The 5,395-nt window shown below is 39.6% G+C and overlaps 1 long non-coding RNA gene across 1 annotated transcript; it reads left to right on the plus strand.

Moving 5' to 3' along the window:
• Positions 1–399: 399 nt before the first annotated feature.
• Positions 400–4,727, plus strand: LOC102373982. The gene is made up of 3 exons (XR_323614.1): positions 400–537; positions 3,808–3,886; positions 4,670–4,727. It is a non-coding gene; the product is annotated as an uncharacterized LOC102373982 (long non-coding RNA).
• The last annotated feature ends 668 nt before the right edge of the window (positions 4,728–5,395 follow it).

Genomic DNA, 5,395 nt, shown 5'->3' on the forward strand with positions numbered 1-5,395 from the left:
CGGTTTCCTTGTTCACATAGTAGCTTTTGCATTGTCAAATCTTTGGCAACAATAATTTGGGGGTGGGGGGTGGGGAGGAGATTGCAAACCTCTTACACTGACCAGCTGTTACTCATGTGAGTAATCCCATTGAAGTCAGTGCCACTACTCCTGTGAGTGAGTGCTTTCACTGGTGAGAGGGAGGGATTCACAATCTGGCCTACTGCAAATAATTCACCAAGCAACCTCAGCATCGCAGACATTCAGCAGCTGGTTTAATCCCCCTCCTAGCATTTACTGGTTATTCTGAGCTAATTAGGAAAATATCAATAGTGTAGAAGTTTAAGCAATATTTGACCCAGCTCACTTGGAAACCCTAGAAATCTCAAGCAGCTTGATGAGAGAGAGAGAGAAATCAAATGCTCTGAATGAAGAAATCTTGCCAAAATATCTGGATCTGGTTTGGGCTGAGAATGCAAGCATCAGATAAAAATAACAAGTCACACGGTAGAGGACAGATCGCAATGCTTCTCCTTTGCCTCAGGCTGCACATGCCCAGTGAGTACCTCGGTGGTAAAGAAGAGCTAAGCAGCATTCCCCAGCAGAAGGCTGGAGTGAAGAGGGCCTGTGTTTGATATATGAGCTTTGGCTTGCCATTGTGAGTCACCCCAGAACTAGCTGTAGGCAAAACAAAAATCTTTTGTGATTAATTAGAAAAACTGGACAATTATGAATTGACTGCAGACAGCCAGTGTATGGTAATATAAATAGTAATGAAGCTGGCTCAATGTGATGAACACACTGTGTTTATGTGAGATCACAGAAGAAAGGCTCTGATTTAGGTGGTGTCAGTTTAAATAACATAATTTTGCTCTCTGACTCTTTGTTCGATCTTTACGCAGGATTAGGTTAGAAACTTTAAAACGGAGTTTTAGTTGTCTTATCTAAATGCTGGGCTGTTCTTTTGATGTCCGCTCTAAACATATGCTTCTTTTCAACAACCATCAAAAATTATTATGTTATGATGAATGAATAAGTCTAGTGGTACTGCAAGTGGTATGCAGTTTTTGTTGTTTCTTTGTGTATTTCAATAGCCTTTGCACAGAATCTGACACTATAAATACAAGGGGATATGAACATTTCTTTAGTTCCTGAGGGTCTGTGTATTTTTTTTCAATAGCAAAATATACAGATCTCTAAAACACAATAGATCTTTATGTTCTTAGTGACCAGTGTGATTGATAATTTAACCGTCACCAAATTAAAATTTCTAGGTGATGATAAAATGTATACTATGCCTAGAATTTTATCTCAAATTTTACAGAATTAACATCAGATTCTGCATTTATCTATCATGAATTCTGCATTTTTCTATGATTTACCTCCTACATTATATGCATATTACCTATGTATTAGGATAAATATACTTGTGTATATCACACACGTACATATGTAATAATTTACACAATGGATTTCTTTATATAAGAAAAAGCTAAAATGTTGATTTGGTGTAATTTATCTATCTAGTTCAACTATGCTTGCAGTGCTAAAATAATACCTTCTTGTGATAATTTCTAGCTATAAGTGGATTATCAGATTGCTCTGTAGCTAAATTATGAGTCAATAATGGTGGTAGAGTAAATTATAGCAAAACAAATAAAATCCCAGCACATGCATTAAATATCCTCCTGACCCTAAAGTGTTGTTTTTGCCAGGTAATTAACTCTCCTTATCTCTTGTTATACATATCCATGCATCTTGCTGCCCCACTGTTTGTGGTCTTCTGTGCTCACATTGTTTTCTATTATTATTCAAGCAGTGAAGCCTCAGTAGTAAACCCATTGACCATTCAATCAGTAGAGTAGCTGCTGCTGATAATTAAAAGTTCCCAACCTCTTGCCCCAAGGCCAGGCTAGAGCCAGTCAGAGAGGAGCCAGGTCCAGGCTGCTCAGGGACCAATCGATCAGCTGATTAACCCTTATTACTGATTGGTCAGAGCTGATTGCATCTCTAGTAAAGAAATCTTCTCTAGCCCGAAGGCATAAAGTGCAGCTATACATTCAGTATTGGCTAAGGAAGCTGCCTAGCACTCAGTGTCTGAACACAGCTTAAAAACAGGGAGAGTTTTGACCAGTAGTAATATATTTTTGAGTTCCCAAGCTTGTCTTTGAAACACTCTTATTTTCCAAAGATTTTGCTCTGGAGAGGAGAGTCTCCAAAGAGTCTTCAGAAATGACAGGAGAATTATCCAGCACTTATACCTTTTGATGGGCACATTTTAATAAAGTAAAATAAGTAAACAACTGGAAAAGATGAAAACTTCTAAACAAATGTTACGGTCGCAGTGGTAATTGATGACACAGGACAAAACCTTTGGATTTTAAGTTTTATAATTTAAATTAATATTTTCTTGAAATAATGTTAATGCTGTGTAACTATTTGAGTTTAATGATAATGTAGTCTGGCTGTGATAAAGTACGTGTACCCCCCCCCCCCCCCAACTCTGTCTCTCATTATATTTATGTAAACTCTATTTTGGTGGGGGATATCATGGAAACACTGACAATGATAGAATCTCTACTTTCCAGTCTAAAAACAGTTATCTGTAGCAATTTACAAACTAACCATTTTCAAATTAGATTGACAATCTAGGACAATAAATACAATACAATGAAAAGGAGGCACATACCTTTCATAATATTCTGCACCATCACTGCCTTTGAAGCAAGTATTTATTGAACAGGTGTGGTGGACAAAACAATAATAAACATTTCTCTGTGATTATTAATGATCTCTACATAGATACTGTTGACAGGATGAAGATACCATCAGGCAAACCAGAATGGATTGCTTGTGGCAGTATTAGCTGCTCTGAGATTGAAAGCATTTTATGGAAAGGATGGGCTGTTTGTTTTCTTGTGTACTCCACTTGACATGAGCCAACACCAATCCCCAGTTGGGAGCTTTTGAGATTATGGCAATAGAAGTCTTGATGTAAATATTGTGCAGATCCCTGGGGACCCAAACCAATAAGGGATTCTGCCTGATCACAGACAATGGTCAGCATGGAGCAGTGCATGGGGTTGAGGTAACCATACTGGGGCAGATCCTCCATGGATGTAATAGCTCTGTTGAATGTGTGTGTCTAGCTCAGATTGCAAAAATGTAACCCCACTGATGGCTTTACATTAGCAACGTCAAGGCCTGGCAGAATCATGGCCTTCATCATTGCCTGGAGAATGAAATGCTTAGCTTTTGAAATACACTTTGAAAAATGGAGGATCTGATCTGTCAGTCCATGCTCCCACTGAATTCCAGCTGGGAGTTTACTGGTACAAAGACTTCAGGATCAGATTCGTTATCTTTGCTTGCATCCATGCTAATACCCTATCTAAAAAGAAATCTGGGTCTTTAGCTTGCAAATCCTCTGTGCCCTGAATTTTCATTCCCATCAATTTTCTCATTATTATTCCCTTGACCAGTAGGAGAGCCAGACTTGGGGTAATCATAATTAATACTTATTAACAATGATTACTATTTAATTAACCTGAATGCTGTACATTGACTCCACCAAAGGATGTCAAGGTGCATTTAAACCTTTATTGAATTAATCCACACAATATCACTATGAGGCAGATAAAGGATGATGGTAACTCCTACTCCAGTTTCTGTTTACAGCTGAGAAAGTAAAACCACCTAGATATCCCCAGAGTTATGTAGATTATGAACCCTTTCTGAAATTACTGGGATTGAGGTGTCTAAATACCATTGAAGATCTGGCCAGTAGGATTTTAATTTACCTCTATGTTACTCAATCTTTCTGCCTAGGTAACTCCATTGAAGCAACCAACTTTTTGGATGCAAAATCCTGGACATAATCCCAGACACCACCCAGACCTTCAGAACTGTAAGGAATCTCTGTCCCTTCTGGCTCCAGTGAGTGTACCAGCCTTAGTGTGGCACTGTGGGCACAGGGCAGAGCTACTTTGCCTATGAACAGTGCTCAGGGCTATTTCCTGAACCAGAAGCATTGTGCTATGTTTGGGTAGCAGTCGTGCAAACACAAACGCAGTTGCATCGACGTAAACCAAACATTTCATTTAGTCTATACACGCCCTTAGGCAGCATTGTGCTACAAGCTGGCGGCAGACACAGCAGCCAGCTGCCTGGTACTGCTGGAGTATCTGTGGGAGGAGTCAGGAGGGCTGGTTAGGATCCAATTTTCAAACTGGATCAGAAGTCCTGTTTCAGGAACACTTTGAGGATGCTGACAAAGGTCCAAAATCTGAAAGTTTTAAAAAATTCTGGAGAGCTTGTTGCTTTAAATGCTAGGTGACCATGGGGGTATTGCCATGCTTGTCGAAACCTCAGGACAGAAAATGATAATTTTTGGCTTGTAATAGGGACCCCTTGGCCCTAATACATATGAAGAGGGCTGTGTATCTTTAAGGATGTTAGTCCAAGGTGAAGGCCATGCCTTTCCCAGAGGCTTGACCACAGAAGCCAGACACAGAGGGAGGAAGTAATATAGAGACAGGACCTTCGTCAGGGGGAAATACTGCTCAGTTCCAGGGCCATGAGTGGGTAAGCCCTGAAGGCAAGACACCCTGAGAGACTGCCATGCAGGTGAGCCTGGTTTGAAAGAGAGACCACTGTGCGGAGAGCAAATATTAGTCATCTTTCTCCCCAGCCATGCTGAAAGCCTGTAACCATTGGAAGAACAAGATGTGGCAGGTGAAATCACAGACCATCAGATGGCGGGGAGAGCAAGTCAAGTCCCTCTCTGCCAGAAGGCAGTAGTATTCCAAAGGGCTACAGCCTGAGGGTAGTCACAAGGGTATTCGAGAATTTTATTGTAGAGTCAGAATAAAAATGATACCTTCAGACTTGCAAAACAGTACTAACGTTATTCCATATTCTTTTTTTGACATGCTGTTTGCCTTGTTTGTAAATATTTGCTTAGCACTTGCAAAATAGGTTTGTCAAGCCTACTTCTGTCAATACTGTTCTATTATTCACTGACTTTTCACATAAATAATTAAAACAAACAAAAACAAGGGACACAGTCTTTGGCTATATTTCGATGGCATGTGTTGCTATACTATCTCAAAACCTTGCAATCTGTGGTGTGATTATTTTCAAAAAAGCCTTTAAGATAAGAAAAATATGATTATCCCCATTGTACACTGGGGAAACTGAGGTACAATGCCACTAATCCAAATGTCAGAGATTTGGGTGACTAGTTCCAGGCACCTAAAAGCCTTTATAAAGATTGTCCCAAGTAAGATTTTTGTTTTTTGTTTGTTTGTTTTGGGTTTCTTTTTAATTCCTAGGTATCTAAAGTCCCTTAAAAATGATTGTTTTTTAGACATGTAGCCACCTTTGAAACTCCCGTGAAGTGCCTATCTGCATTTTT

The sequence above is a fragment of the Alligator sinensis genome, unplaced genomic scaffold, assembly GCF_000455745.1.
Source record: "Alligator sinensis unplaced genomic scaffold, ASM45574v1 scaffold361_1, whole genome shotgun sequence".
NCBI lineage: Eukaryota > Metazoa > Chordata > Crocodylia > Alligatoridae > Alligator > Alligator sinensis.